The following is a 16,266-nucleotide window of genomic DNA, read 5'->3' on the forward strand; positions in this document are numbered from 1 at the left end:
ATATATATATATATATATATATATATATATATATATATATATATATATATATAGATATATATAGATATATACACATACGTATATTCAGTTTTTTCGTACATGTTCGCCATTCCCTGCGTCAGTGAGGGAGGTAGCGCCTGGGACAAATGATTGGCCGCATTCGCTCACATCCACTATCTAGTCGTGACGTGTAATGCACCAACACCTGAGTCCCATATCTAGAATCAGATGCCTACACACCATTCTGTGGCTTCCCTAAAGCACTTCATATGCCCTGGTTCAGCCAATTGACTGCACGTCGTTCCCCGTATACCACAGCGCTCTGATGCGCTTTATCCCTTGCACGCCTCGCACCCTCTCGCATACTCATAGAAAATACCAAAGCATACATAGTATTATTCAAGCTTTGAACGGAGCCATACAGCTTAGTCTAACTAACAAAAGTCTGACACATAATGCAAACTCAACTGAAACACACAGCCATACCTCAAAGAAAAAAAATCCAGATAAAATTTTTTATATTGCTACAAAAATAAAATGCATTTTTTCTCTACAGCAGATTATCGCACCAACTGGAATCATTAAAAGGTCAATGGTGACAATAATATGTCACGGAGAGGTGCATCCATTTCCCTGCGTTAATTGATATTTGATATTCTGTGTGTGCGTGTGCGTGTGTATACTTATTTACTCATTTGTAAAGTACGGAGAGAGAGTTCTACACAGTGTGTGTGTGTGTGTGTGTGTGTGTGTGTGTGTGTGTAAACGAGCTTTAACATATTCTCGAGGTCAAAACCAACAGACGTAAATACTGCACGGCCATTAAACCAGTGGTGATAAGGTGCGACGGTACGACCCTTGAACACGATGGTACGACCCTTGAGCACAACGGTACGACCCTCGAACACGACGATACGACCACTGGGGTAAACCTGCGTGACGTCCGACCAGACCATTCAAGGATCAAGTCATAAGGACGGCCCTCGTCGTACCCCAAGGGCCGTATCGTCGTTCTCAAGACTCCTATCATCGAGTTCAAGGCTCACAGTCGTGCTCAAGGCTCGCATCATCGTGCTCAAGGCTCATCCTCGTGTTCAAGACTCCCATCATCGAGTTCAAGGCTCACATCATCGTGCTCAAGGCCCGCATCATCGAGTTCAAGGCTCGCACCATCTTGCTCAAGGCTCGCATTATCGTGCTCAAGGCTCATATCATTGTGCTCAAGACCCCAATCATCGAGTTCAAGGCTCACATCATCGTGCTCAAGGCTCACATCACGGTGCTCAAGGCTGGCATCATCGCTCTTAAGGCTAGGAGGGCACCGTAGTCCTCGGGGGGGGGGGGGGGGGGGGGGGGGGGGGGGGGGGGGGGGGGGGGGGGGGGGGGGGGGGGGTTCATACCGTCGTGGTCGAGAGTGGTGGGGGGGGAATTAAAGGGAAGGTGTCCCCATGTGCTGGTATAACCAGTGAAGCGCTCGCCATTACCCAGAGATTCAGTCGCATTTTCTCGTACGCTCTCTCCCTCTCTCTCTCTCTCTCCTCCCTCTCTCTCTCTCTCTCTCTAAACGGAAATTAAATCCTATTAAACTATCTGTTTTTCCTATTCCCTCTCATCTTACAGAGCATTATCCTCGAAAGTGCGTCAGAGACTTTTGCATTTCAGCACACAGCTTTGCTTTTAGGGCCTATAAACATTTCGCTTATCTGAATACATCATCTACAAACACAGTCTTAAGTTATATGTGTGTGTGTGTGTGTGTGTGTGTGTGTGTGTGTGTGTGTGTCACTGAACATGGTCTTCTCGAGGTAACAAACACTAAAAAGTCAGCTCTGGCGAGGCTGTATTGCGGAGTAAAATCTCATCAAAGGTCTTCTCACTCCAAAGGAGTCGACTCTTCCCTGCTAGTGATGGCAGCGCAGCTTAGGTATATATAAAGTAGAAACAGGTCCTTGTTTATCTATGGTAAAAAGACAAACCTTCCTTGAAATATTCGAAAAGTGTACGGCGTCACTATGCGAGGCGGAGGGAAGGGAAGTAGATGATGAACAGACACATAAACATTGTGAGAGATATCTCGGGGGTGTGACAAGAGGTCTCACCGTCTCCTCAGCAGCGAGGCGAGAAGAGACGGTCTCTAAGCATCCGCCAGAGTTGTCAGTCGCAGTGCTGAACGGGTTCGCACCAGCCAATCGACTGCCTTCGCACAAGTAACCTTTCTACATTCTGTCATTTTCCCCCGAGCAATCCCAGCCCCCCCAAGTCAAAGATATTAGATCAATAGGGAAAGGTCCTTGGGAACTTATAACAGTCCAGCGGATCCCGAAATGAGATCCTATTGTGTATGAATAAAGGGTTCTTAATGGAAGACTGTCCAGTCTATGATCCGATACATATTCCTTTCTAGGAAACATCTTGGCTGGTAATGAATAGTATATGTCGTCGGCTGTCTGACTGTCCAAAAGGGAAGAAGAAAATAAAGTATAATTCTTGTAGGGTTCGAGGGCGTAGGCCATGAGGCACTCACATACACACTCGAGTCTATGCACTTATTAAGCCATCGACGCTCTCTGTCTCCCTGAAATCGTCCTATTCATAATTAAATCTTTTGGTGCCGAAGCGAGAAACTAATATGTAATGAGAATGGTATCTTAATTATCTGTCGTTCAAATCAATTTTCTAACAGATTGGGTAAATTAACAGAAGCAAACTTGAAATCTCAAGTCAACGAATTCGGGACATCATGGAAAATCCAATTAAGATTTGAATTTTTTGTCAACCAGTTCTTCAACTTTGTCCTTATCACCAATTTCCTTTTCGTAAACTTCAGCCGATTGTTTACCCTGAATACCAAACTTTTTCCCCTGTCTTTCACATCATGTAAGCAAGACTGCACCATTTCCAGTAGCATGGAAATGTAGACTCCTTTTGGAATCCTAATTTCCCTGGAGTCTTACATGAAGACTTCGACGAGGCATGATAAAAGCATTAAGATTAATCAGAGATTCCTTAGGGATGAAACCTATTTTGATATATTCCTGGATATCTTTCGTTCCTGTACAGCATTATTTACGCCAAGCCCAGACGTCCCAACGATTTTTTGCCTCTCAGGCCATGCCTTGAGGACCCGAAGCCTCCGGGGAGATGATAAAGTCCGAAGACCTTCCTCCGACACGTCGTGGGAGTGGGCCTTTTCGAGCGCTTGTGATACATATGGCAAGGGCAATGTCGCGTCGTCTTAACATCTGGAGACGAGGACGCTGCCACGCTGGTCGGACCAGAACCATCATCCTGTCATTTGAAGACGCATCAATGACAAAATAAACTTCGGTCGTTAAATAAATGTACACCGTTAGCAACATAAACGGGGGGGAAAAAGAGAGGAAAATGAGAGCTGTTTGTCTCCTAAAAGAGATGTCTGTTAGTTCACCTACAGACGAGGCAGACTGACCGAGGAACAGGATATCGGGACTCGTCCCTCCCTCATATACCAACGCCTGACTGATCATTCCATGACATTGCCACACTACCACTACACCTCCCAGACGCCACCGTTCCCAGTGTACTTGTGTTTCTCGGTCACTCGACGCCAGGGCAACTTTGCCGATCATATTGCACCACAAAAGGAAGTATTCTGGACCATCAGGGGGTACGGGGGAAAAGATGGCAAAGCCACACTTATCAGAGGACCTGATGGTCTTTGATGAGGTTATTTACTGGAGGGCTGCAGCAGTGCATGTGAGGGTAGTGGGAGAGCCAGATAACAGATGAATTTACGCTCCCTAGCGTGATGACCTGTTGGAGTGCGGTGATAGCATATGGGAGCACACTGATCAACTAGACAACAGATGACCTAATGGTCTGCGAAGATGTCCGCTTGAGGGCATACAGTAAAGGGTCCTGCATCCCAGGGATGCATCACCTCCAGTAGTAAGGAAATGTGGACTCCTTTGCAGTGAGACGTACTGTACACTCGGCGATATATATGTGTGTACATATATATGTGTGTGTATATATATATATATATATATATATATATATATATATATATATATATATATATATATATAAACTTCGCCCACACAGTCTAGTAACATAACCGCGTTCTAGGTTTCTGCCAATCAGATGCGAGGTATTACTCTGGCGTCAATCACTTGTCTGGGCGGGAAAGACAAGCCTCACTCACACCCCACAATCTTCATTCCGTGGTCGATCCCCAGCGATGGACGCACAGCTGCCTGTCTGTATCTTTGCATATCGTATGCTCGGCAGGAAGGCCCTGCCCCCCCTCCCCCCCCCCCCCCCCCAAAAAAAAAAAACAGCGCGAGCAGTTGAGCATATTTGGTATGGGATAGCTAGCCTGCATCAGGAAAGATCTCTCTCTCTCTCTCTCTCTCTCTCTCTCTCTCTCTCTCTCTCTCTCTCTCTCTCTCTCTCTCTCTCTCTCTCACGAGATAGCCAGACCACTTCCACAACACTTCTCGTGCAGTGTGGCCTTTCCTTCTTTTTTCAGAAGGAAGTGGCATCACACAAGTCTCACACTCGGGAAAAAGATATAATTCGTCAACTGATGCGAGAGAACTTAGCTAATGCTTGTTTGCTGCTTTTTTTAAACGCCATGCTGGCCTTTTGTCACTATATCACGTAACTGTTAAGTAGGATTTACCACACCAGTGATGTGTACCTACCTCGATCCACTGACTATTCACGAGTTATCGAGCTCAATTTCGAGACTAGACGCGGAAAACAATGGAAACGCGCTTAATTTCTGCCATGAAATCGTGTTTTGCGAGGATTAAACTCTTAGCCAGCTAGTGCCCGGCTGTGTTTACGGTACCCTGCCAATACTAATCGGATATACTGATGGATTCTAAAACTATTTATTGCGTAACTGACACTCTAGAGGCAAGATACAGAGCAAGAGAAGCACTCACAGTGCATCAGGCCTCAACATTATGTGTGTACATCCACTGGTGGTCCGTCTGTCGTGTGATGATAGCCATGAGAAGCAGTGAGGGGGGGTTTTTATCAGGAGAGTAAGTCAAGTGTGCGAGTAGATGGAAATAGGAGGCGAGTGATTCCAGGTGAAGGTAAGTTTGCGTCCCTGATGTGTGATGTTACTATGGCTGTTTAATCTGCTTATGGACGGGATGGTGTGGGAGGTGAATGAAGGGGTCTTGGAGAGAGAGAGAGAGAGAGAGAGAGAGAGAGAGAGAGAGAGAGAGAGAGAGAGAGAGAGAGAGGGGGGGGGGCGGCAGTTACGCTGTCTGTCCGGGGTTGGGGGGTCAGGCGAAAGGAGTCTGTTGTTGTTTGCTGATGATACCGTCGCTGGTAGCAGATTCGAGTCAGAAACTGCATATGCTGGTGTCCCAGTTGGCAGTGTGTGTGTAAAAGACGAAAATTCGAAGTAAAAGTGTATAAAGTCGGGGTTATTAGGTTCAGCACTAAAGAGAGAACAGATCAACTGGAGTGCGAGTTTGAATGGAGAAAGCTTGGACAAAACTGAAGCTTTTTCGACAGCTAGGAGTGGATATGGCAGAGAATGGAACCATGAGAGCTGCACTGAGTCAGAGTGAGGGAGGGGCTGAAGGTCCTGGAAGGGTTGAGGAATGTGTGGAAAGAGAGATCAGTATATGGGAGGGCGAAGATAGGCATGTCTGAAACTGCAGTAGTCCTGACCGTGTTGCATGGTTGAGCCGTGGGCTATGGATGCGAACGCACGGAAGATGATGATGATGCTGGATATGAAATGCCTAGAGGACAATAAGTGGTGTAAGGAGGGTTAATCGAGTAGGAGATGATAGGTAAGAAAGACGGGTGGTGATAAGAAGAGTGTGGTTGAGGGAGCTAGTGTGAAGAAATTATTTGGACACATGACGAGAGAAGAGAGGATTGGATGACAAAGAGAATGCGTGTGTCAGTAGTGGAGGGGACAAGAAGAAACAATGAGGACCGATTCTGGAGATGGGAGGATGTTGTGAACAAGGTTTTGAGCGGTCGTGGCCTGAACATGCGGGAGGGGTGTAAGGCGCGCACGGAATAAAGCAAATTGGACCAATGTGGTATACAGGGGATGACGTGCTGTCAAAGGACAAAACCAAAGGTTATGAAGCTGCCGGGAGGAAACCACAGATCGGTTTTGTGCGTGGCCTGGTTGTGGACAGGAACCTGTGGTTTCGATGCATAACGCACGAAAGCTAGAGAGAATGGAAGCGAGCGAACGAGGCCAATCACACACGTGCAAAATAAAGAACACGACCTATATTCTCTTGCATTACCTTCCTCATCTCCTCTCCTATGTATTATCTCACTCACCATCCACCCTCCATCGACAGGTCCCACGCAGATTGTGGCTTATCTCCCTTGCATCAGAACCTTTTCCCGCTGTCATATCATATATTCTTTTACAGACGTCCGAGTGTGTGTTCGAGGGCAAGTATGAGATTCCGCTCGTGTTATCTCGTCAGTTTGAGTATGAAATCTATCTTTATCGATGCGAGTTTTTTATATAACGTTACTGACATGGGATGGGGCGACAGGCATATGTAGATGTAAGATGATAAAGGGATAGTGAAACAAAATGATACATAAATTCTAATTCCTCGGGATTTCGTAGACCCTATACTTGACAATGCCTGCATACCTCATATTACTGTGCGACTGAAGGAGTTTAGAAAGTGAAAACATTAATTTACGGTTATCTAAACACTCTAGACTCGTATCACTTTTTAAATTACTTGACATAAACTAACACACACACACACCCACACACACACACACACACAGAGGCGCGCGCGATGGACACTTAACAAGCAGTTAGGCTCGCTACGTTCCTACGACCCCTCCTCCCCTCCTTCCCCACCCACACCAGCCACGTCTGCCTCACAGGTATGACCCGGGGAAGAAAAACGACACAAGGGAATGTCCAACGAGTCGGAGTAAACTGGAGGCGACAAGTGATGACATCCTTAATTACATGGTTGGTCTGTGAAGAGGATAGTAACTGGCGTAAACCCTCGAACACTGATTACAGAATAGCAGAATTAATGATAAATTATAATAATAATAATAATAATAATAATAACAATAGTAATGATGATAATGATAATAATAATAATAATAATAATAATAATAATAATAATAATAATAATGATAATAATAAAATAATAAATAATAATAATAATAATAATAATAATAATAAGAAGAAGAAGAAGAAGAAGAAGAAGAAGAAAGAAGAAGAAGAAGAAGAAGAAGAGCATGAGGAAGAAAAAGAAAAACAAAGAAATTCATAATGAACAATAATAAATCAATGAATAATAATGACGGTAATAATACAGTAAACGAAAATGTATACACACGCATTAACAGAGTGGGTGAAAAATAGGCGTATTACTGTTGCGTAACGTATCGTCTTCACTGGTATAGACCAACACCACCTTGTCTTAAAGAGTCTCGATGCATAACCAAATGCTACTGATTGAACAATGAGCAGCAGCCTCTCCGATGCGCAGGAGCTGGCTACCCAACACCTGCTGAATGTCTTATGCCACCAGGAGTAAATATGCCACGAAGGATCCCTTTCTCCCTTCCTCCCACCCACCACCCCGCTGAAGGCACGACCCATTCAAACTTCAGCAAAGAGGAAGGAAGGAAGAAGCACTAAGGCTCATATGAATCATAGGCCAAGTGGGTTACAACCAGGGAGCGAACGTGTTGTCTTACCTGCTCACACTCGAACTGCCTCGTCATTCGCGCATTTCCACCTGGAAAGAGATGGAAACATGCCATTAGCGGGAGAGTCAATACCTGGAGCCAGTTCGCCGGCCTCAGCGAGCACAAGCCAGGGAGGAGGAGCCCACCACCCTCCTGATGTAGGAAGACCTTGCTATATATATATATATATATATATATATATATATATATATATATATATATATATATATATATATATATATATCACTTAAATGAGCAGACATTTTACTTATTTCCCTTCCTGCGACAAAATATAATGTTACACCAGCAGTAACCAGCTGACACGTGAAATATCTAGGTAAATGGTCTATTTGTATAAAGTCAAATGTTTACTATTTCAACGGGAAAGACTTTTCTGGTTTTTTTTTTTGTATAAATAAAACCGAATGCGTGGAAGGAAGAGGAGAGAGGCACAGCTTTAGTTTCGTACATAAATATTGAGACAACGTGTATCGCTTGGCAGGTGTGTGTGTGTGTGTGTGTGTGTGTGTGTGTGTGTGTATACACATTTTACACTTACACTCGTCTGTATCTACGGAGGTCTTACTGAGCCAACTAAGAGCATTGAACCCTTTATAAGATTCCAAGTCCATCAAGATAGACATGGACGAATTATCCCGTGTGTCCCAGAAACCTTATACCATTCATACATTAACTTATATCTTATACTCTCTCTCTCTCTCTCTCTCTCTCTCTCTCTCTCTCTCTCTCTCTCCTTCGTAAAGAATATGAATTACGCAGACTTCTCACCTCCTGCGTCTTAAAGGTGAACGCTCTCTCCTGTGCAGTGCGTTCTAGATGAAAGGCATCGTATTTGTTCAAAATTCATGGAATTATAACGAGTTTGTCATTCGCTGTTTGTTGTTGAGAGTCTGTTGCGATTAATAGGGTGTGCGCCATAACCTGTTTGTAATTACCTCTTTTGGAGGAGAAGGGTAGGGAGTTCTTGCACTCGAGAGGACCTCTCTAGCTTTGCCTACCTTCAATCAGCTTTTTCTGAAGTATCTGTATGCCACAATCATTCGCCATTTCATCATAAAGCTCATTTATTTCTAAGCGCTCGAAGATCCTGCCACTGAAATACCATTTCATAGCATTCTTTCAGACACCGTTTCATTCTCGAGTGTCGTGCATTGTCCTATGGTATAGCACACTTACTGCATCTCGCGCAGAAGTACTACGCGCAGTTAACGTAATCAAATTGGTGGGTAATTTCCAAAGGTCTCCAGCCTCTCTCTCTCTCTCTCTCTCTCTCTCTCTCTCTCTCTCTCTCTCTCTCTCTCTCTCTCCCGATCTCTCGGTTGAGGCACCATCTTTGCCGCTCTCCTCTGCACCTCTCTCTCAATTTTCACGTGACCAGCCTTCAGAGGCGAAAGGATGCTCTGTTCTAACATACGTTGAGAATAACTTGACAAACACATCCTTAAACATAGTATCTAAATGCAATTCTACTCTTTGCCAGGAGATATGCCGACTTCTTAACAGTTCTAGTGTTGTGGAGCACAAAGTCGACCACAATGTTTCTCTCACACATGGATAGCCCTTTAGCTTATATCCTGCTGGGAAGTAATCGAACTGAGGCCTCTCACTGTGTCCCATCCAATCCTCATCACTCTTTACGTCTTAATGGCCTTCATCAAGAGTCCAGTTCTTCCGAAAGATCAATTACATGGAACATGACTGAGGAGCAGTGGTCTCAAGATTGAACCACAAGGGTTGAATTTCATTAGCAATGTATCAGACCAACTTTTTGGACTCTGTTTGGGTCCCCTTGTAAGCTGATGCATTCCTCTTTTTTCCACGTCCCTCACGACTCTAGCATCGTCTGCAACCATATCCAAGTAAGAGTCCATACCTTCAGGCAAGTCATTTACATATATCAAGGATAGAAAAGATTCCAAAACAGTACCTGTGTGTGTGTGTGTGTGTGTGTGTGTGTGTGTGTGTGTATGTGTGTGTGTGTGTGTGTGTGTGTGTGAGTGTGTGTGTGTTGGCAGGAAAGCGATGTCTGCCTTTTAAGTACAAACACCCGCTTAATGGCGTCTGGAATGCTTGAATTGCGTTGGTTCAATTACAGCCGAGGTCATAACTGGTTCCTTACAGCCTCCCTCACCCACCGTTCATCACACACACACCGCTTATGAGCATTCTGGCCCGTTGGGCTCCGTGCCACACGCTGAAGCGCTACGCTACCCACAACTCGGAATCTATTTTGTACATCCCGACCAATATATTCCGTAGCTCTTAATCCTTCGATAACTCTCAGAAATAATCAGATAATCATAATAATTACTACTACTACTAGTAATAATGGTGATAATGATAATGAAATGGTTACTTTCACTGAATAAGAGTTCTACAGGCCAGCCCAGCATATACCGCTGGAACCTATATCAATGGACTTACCCTCAAGGTGTGGAGCCCCATCAAAAGCAGTACGGGTCTCATAAGTGGGTGAGGTACAGTTACGGGTCTCAAGGTTAAGTAAATTCGTCCAGGTGTCGAGATCCCACATGTATCCTCACAGAATGGCTTCCTCTAAGCCTTAGTCTAACATCACCCGTTCATCATTCCTTCTATTAGCACCTCCACCATTCATCCTCCCAGGAGATAGTGATGCAGACTGCCTGACACTCTCGGTCTATAGTGTGTGTGTGTGTGTGTGTGTGTGTGTGTGTGTGTGTTTCACAGTATTCAGTGAGAGGTCCACCGCTTCTTGTCCCTCTTCGGATATCCCGTTCCCTCCTGCTCACTTGCTCGCCTGCCTTCGTACCCTCATTCGTGTGAAAGAAGCACATAGACAGTGTTCTTCACTCTTACGCTCTTTCTTTCCTTCAGTGAGCGCTGAAGAACAAAGACTTACTGTTCTTCGTCTCTCCCCTCCACCGACGCCTGAAGAACACTGGCTTTCTGTACTCCTCTCACCTTCACAATGTGCATAAAGAACAGCAATTTACTGTTCCTCCCTGACCTTTACTCTGTTAATACAGACGACTGACACTGAACAACTGTTCTTCACATTGTGCATGGAGAACAATGCTCTACTGTTCTTTCCTCCCTCGGCAATCACGACTGAAGAACACAGACTAACTGTTCCTCCTAATCTCAGTTCACTACTGAGGACCGCTGACATAAGCGACTCCTCCGCTCGCTTGCTAGCTGACTGGGTGGTTGAGCAGGAAGTAAATTCTGACCTTAGTGTAGGAGCTGGTCACTACGAGAGACTCAGCCTAGCCGGACACCGAACAATCGCTGGAAGGCAAAACCCCAAAAGAATGATTGTCGATTTCACAGGGAGAAGCCTATGCCATGTACCCATCTATCGACCAGGTTCGAGAGGAGGATGAACATCCGGGTTGAGTGTGGACCAACTGCTGCGCCCAAGATTCGAATCGGGCGCACGAGGGCGCAGGGTCAGTAACGGAGGCCCGTGTGTGTGTGTGTGTGTGTGTGTGTGTGTGTGTGTGTGTGTGTGTGTGTGTGTAAGTATGTGCTTGTCAGGGTATGCTCTTCACCCTCATCTCTATTGCGGAGCGAATCACCACACCCAGATGCCAAACTGCTGGAAAGTGATTTATGTATCTATCGTGCTGTAGGATGACCAAGAAACGTCAAACCGGAGAGAAAGAAACCCCCTCAGCCCACACTGGCTGACCACGCAATAAATGCTGTCTGGATCAACGCATCCAACAACAAATGGAATAACAATGGTCTACAGCACCCGAAGCATCTCTCCTTCAAGTGAACTTTGACATATTACAGAAGTCAAGAGTTTTATGTTCCATATGTAGGGGCAATTCTCTTTCCTGCGGCCACTTTTCTAATGAAATCTATTCTGGTAACATTAACAACCTCGGTAGGACTCAGTCGTCTGCTGCTGCTTCACTTCCTTTTCCGTTCCCCAGTGAAAATATAAGTAAGGAAAAAAAAAATGTCAAACGAAGCAGACATCTTGCACAGGACGGAAGAGGAGGGAGGAGCTTTCGAAACCATCTTTCCAGCTTGTGCGAAGACGACGGCCAGGCTCGAGACTGAAGCACATCTCCATGTCTCAAAATACATATTCTATTTGTTCATGAGCGATGAGTACCATCCAGGGTAATGTGTGAACCCTGTTTTTGACCGTCTTGTATGTGAACCTATGCGTTCGAGCTTCCTTGGTCTGTGAACCCATGTTTTCGCCTTCCCTGGTGTGTGAACCTGCGTGCTCGACCCTCACTCGTGTGGGAACCTACGTGCTCGACCCTCCCTGGTGTGTGAACACGCGTGGTCGACCCTCCCTTGTGTGTGAACCCAAGTGTTCGACCCTCATTGATGTGTGAGCCTAAGTGTTCGACCCTCACTGGTGTGTGAACCTACGTGTTCGACCCTCACTGGTGTGTGAACCTACGTGCTCGACCCTCCCTGGTGTGTGAACCCGCGCTCTCGACCCTCCCTGGTGTCATCTGCTCTCCTCTCCCTCACAGGCCCGAGAGAGACACACGAGGTTAAAAAGAATCAATGAATCATCCTCGCAAGAGATTTTCGTCTCGTCCTCGAGTGTCTCCTCCTCGGGGGGCGGGCGTGAACTATATCACTGGCATATCTCTAGTGTGGTCGAGGACGAGACCCCCTGGCGGCGGCTACTACCACCACCACCTCTCCCCACGTACTAGAAAGAAAAAAAAAAATCTTCCTCTTCACTGCCTCAGCAACGCGTCTTAGAGGTTTATGATGGATGCTGGCCATCAGCGGCTAGTGAAGATGGACGTGAGAGGCCGGGAGAATGCAGCAGCAGTCTCTCTCTCTCTCTCTCTCTCTCTCTCTCTCTCTCTCTCTCTCTCTCTCTCTCTCTCTCTCTCTCTCTCTCTCTCTCTCTCTCTCTCTCTCTCTGGGGCTCGTGTATCATCCAACTGCAGGAAAGTTTGGTGTTGTGGGAGGTACCGAGGCAGAGGCTCATAACCGCCCCAGTGTCTCTTGTACCAGACTGGGGACCAGCTCGTCATGGGGTTCAGTTCTCATATGTTGTTCCTGACTCACCGGTATAATATATATATATATATATATATATATATATATATATATATATATATATATATATATATATATATATAATTAGAAATAATGCCTCGAAAGGAGGAAGCACGACAGTTGTTCCCTTCAGATGAATTTCCATCCAGCGTCCCGGGTGTACAGGAGCCGTCAACACCCCGCGTCGTCACTGTGACGAAAGGGGAAAGGACACATCTACCGTCTGCTGGGTGACAATAGGCCTCCCGTATCTCCCACGGGCCTCCCACACCACCTACGGCTTCCTCCGTATCACAAGAACCTCTCGTATCTCCCACTGGCCACCCGGCTCTTATCTCCTACACCTATCCCATATCTCACAGGCCTTCCTTACCCTTCCTTTCAACCGTCATGACCAAAGGTTTCAGTAGTGCGAGCAACAGCGGTAGTCCCAACCCACAGTCAGTAACTCCTACTTATCGCAGAGCAACGACTACCAGCGCAACAGTACTGAAGTCGCCCACGCCATCCCTCGGGACTTTGGATACGCTTGGGAAAGCCACGCGGAAGGAGAGGCAAAAGACTTGGAGTTACCGAGCGGCAGGAGATGTCAGGGCTTAAGGCAACCAAGCGGCAGGAGAAGCAATACACACAGCGGCAGAAGAGGCGGGCGATTAAGTGCACTGACTTTTTTTTTTCCCAACATCATATTTTCCAATATCAATGAAGGAAAACGTGGGAGGTTCTATCGGACGTTTGATAATAATCCGTTTTTGCCCGAGTACCACAGACCACCTAGCCCCAAAGACCATCGAACTCTACACGTAGACACCACTGAACTCCAGAGACCCCCTCGAACTCCAAAGCCCAACGAACTTCAAAAACCATAGAACTCCGGAAACCATCGAACACCAAAACACCATCGAATTCCAAAGGCCGATCGAACACCAGACGCCGTCGAACTCCAGAGACTACTGAACATCAGAGGCCAACGAACTCCAAAGGCCATCGAACTCCAGAGACAATCGAACTCCATAAGCCATCGAATTCCAAAGGCCATCGAACCGAAATTACTCTCGCTAACTGAGAAAAGTTTTTCATGAATTTCTTTTAGTAGAGACGCTGCACCCACACCTTCGTGACTTCAAGAATTACGAGGACTACGATTACAATTATCCAAAGTTGTTGACATTTATGATTTATGCAAAATTACCAACAATGATCTCTGAGCACGAAGGTACGAACTCTAAAATACGACGGTATGACAGTGAAGTATGATGGCCTGGTCTCTGACCCCTACGCTTAAAGTCGTGTTGTATTATGGTAGCGTTGCTTCCCCAGTAACAGCGTTATGGCGATGTGACGGTAGAAACGGGTGGTGTGACGTATGCCCTGTGTCGTCGGTGACGACAGTGTTACGACGCATGGCTTCTGACGGCGGCAGTGAAGTTGAGACGGTAGCAGTGCTATTGCGACGGTGACAAATGTGTTACAACGAATGCCTTGTGACTGTAGCAAAACTGATGGGGCGTATGCCACGTCACAGCGACAATGGCTGTGTGGCGTATGCCTCGTAACGGAGGTAGGTACAGATGGCAAGAGGTGTGACGACGCTGACGGTGGCGTAGCGGCACCGTCTCTCGTGGGAGAGAAGGGCCATCTGTTTCGGGGCGGTTGGGGAATTACGCCCACCAGGATGTGCGTTCCAGTGTTGGTAATCCAAGGGGAAGGAGGGGGAGGGGACGAGTATTACAATGCTGCTCCGCAAGTTTCTGCCAAGGTGTGGTATACCACAATGTGTAAGGCATGACTACAAAGGGCAAAATTGAACTCCGAGCATAGAAAGAAAAAAAAACTTTCTCACAATAAGTAAAGAAAAAAAATTAATGTAATTGTTTTCATTTCTGTTCTTAGCTAATGGTGGTACTTCAGCATATAATGTGAGACTCCATAAGTACAATCACGGCGAGTATAAAGTGATTCATATGTTCATTAATAAGTGCCACATGCACCAAAATAGTGGTGTGAAAAAAGAAAATCTTTTTTAGCTGGAAGGAAACATGCGAAAAAAAAAAAAAAAAATATATATATATATATATATATATATATATATATATATATATATATATATATATATAATTCATTAATATCCTTTCCCAGCAGAGGTGTTACACAAACGCATCGCTTGTGGCTGTGAAACGGTTACCACGGCCAACATAACACCATCTACAACCAAATTCCCATTTCTTTTTCAACTTGCCCAAAAGGGAGAGGGCATAAAGCTGGTGTATCTCGCCCAATCTGGAATTACGAGCAGAGAATAGGACGATTCTCACTCGTTCCCCACCGGGGTGGGAGGCGCTGTACAACCCCTTCTCCCTTAACCCTGCACCACCTCACCTCTCTCCCTCCGTTACTGATACACCGGAGAGAGAACCCGTCCGGAGCAGTCGAGAATCCTCTCTTGCACACACACACACACAACTGGCAACCATAAGGCTTTTCTCGTGGGGAAGTTTGAGGGATTATGATCGTCCGAGTACAAAGGGATTTCCAGGAAGCATGCAGGGCCTTGCTCCTCACGTTTGGGAGTCTCCCGGCCTGCTTGCTTGCTTGACTAGTCTGTGTGTGTGTGTGTGTGTGTGTGTGTGTGTGTGTGTGTGTGTGTAGACATGTCAGGATTCCCTCTACCTGTGGTGGGAAAGTTTAATAACATAGGCACCTGTGTCAGCAACGAAACCCCGTCAAATGCTTTCAAGTTTTCTTTCTTCTCTTTTTCATCTTAGTCGAATTCTACGTTCGTGAGCTCTCTATATATTCGTGTTATTAAAAAAAAACCTGGGTTTAGATTATGATATTTCGTAAAATCTTTAATCCTATGAAAATTAAAGAAACTGCATACTATTTGCTCTTCTTCTGCCTTCTCTGTGTATATACTTGAGGTCATACGAGGGTTTGAATGCCAATATGAAGCTTTCTTCAATGTATGTTTGATGTGTCTTGAAAAGAGTTCAGAATCCTTTGTGCGACATATCATGACCCTTGAGCATGACGACGGCGTGACCCCTTGTGCAGACGACGGCATGCCCCCCTTGTGCAGACGACGGCATGACTCCTTGACCAGACGACAGTGTGACCCTGAAGCAGACGACGGTACAACCCAATCCCCTGTGGTCAGTTGAAATGTCGTCGCACCTGTCGTGCTCAAGTTTCGTGCCATCGTGGCCAAGGATCACACCGTCGTGGTTGTGGGGTAAAATAGAACAAAACCTGTAACACATCCAGTATTCTACCTATTTGAAAAACACACACTTCTTACTAGAATCCAGTATATGGGCAAGCCGCTGCCCATACCATACGGTTATACCCATTGCATCGCAAATAAATGTTCTCTTACGTCCTAATAGAACTCACTAACAAATCACTTTCGTAAGAAGGGTCGCGCATGACAGTCTTTCCACACATCAAATTCCCTAACTCCCTGTAGCCTCCTGGTTCATGCAGTTTCGAGCCGTCTGTCTCTGCCTG

The 16,266-nt window shown here is 45.8% G+C and overlaps 1 protein-coding gene across 12 annotated transcripts in view; it reads right to left on the reverse strand.

The window, feature by feature from the left end:
- The window catches only part of LOC139753326 (uncharacterized), a 769,854-nt gene that overhangs the window by 495,430 nt on the left and 258,158 nt on the right, over nt 1–16,266 (reverse strand). For all 12 annotated transcript variants that reach the window (XM_071669662.1, XM_071669661.1, XM_071669660.1 and 9 more), the window contains one exon: nt 7,720–7,760. The gene's annotated coding sequence lies outside the window, so the exon portion shown is untranslated. The remainder of the gene's footprint in view (nt 1–7,719; nt 7,761–16,266) is intronic.

The sequence above is a fragment of the Panulirus ornatus genome, chromosome 14, assembly GCF_036320965.1.
Source record: "Panulirus ornatus isolate Po-2019 chromosome 14, ASM3632096v1, whole genome shotgun sequence".
NCBI lineage: Eukaryota > Metazoa > Arthropoda > Malacostraca > Decapoda > Palinuridae > Panulirus > Panulirus ornatus.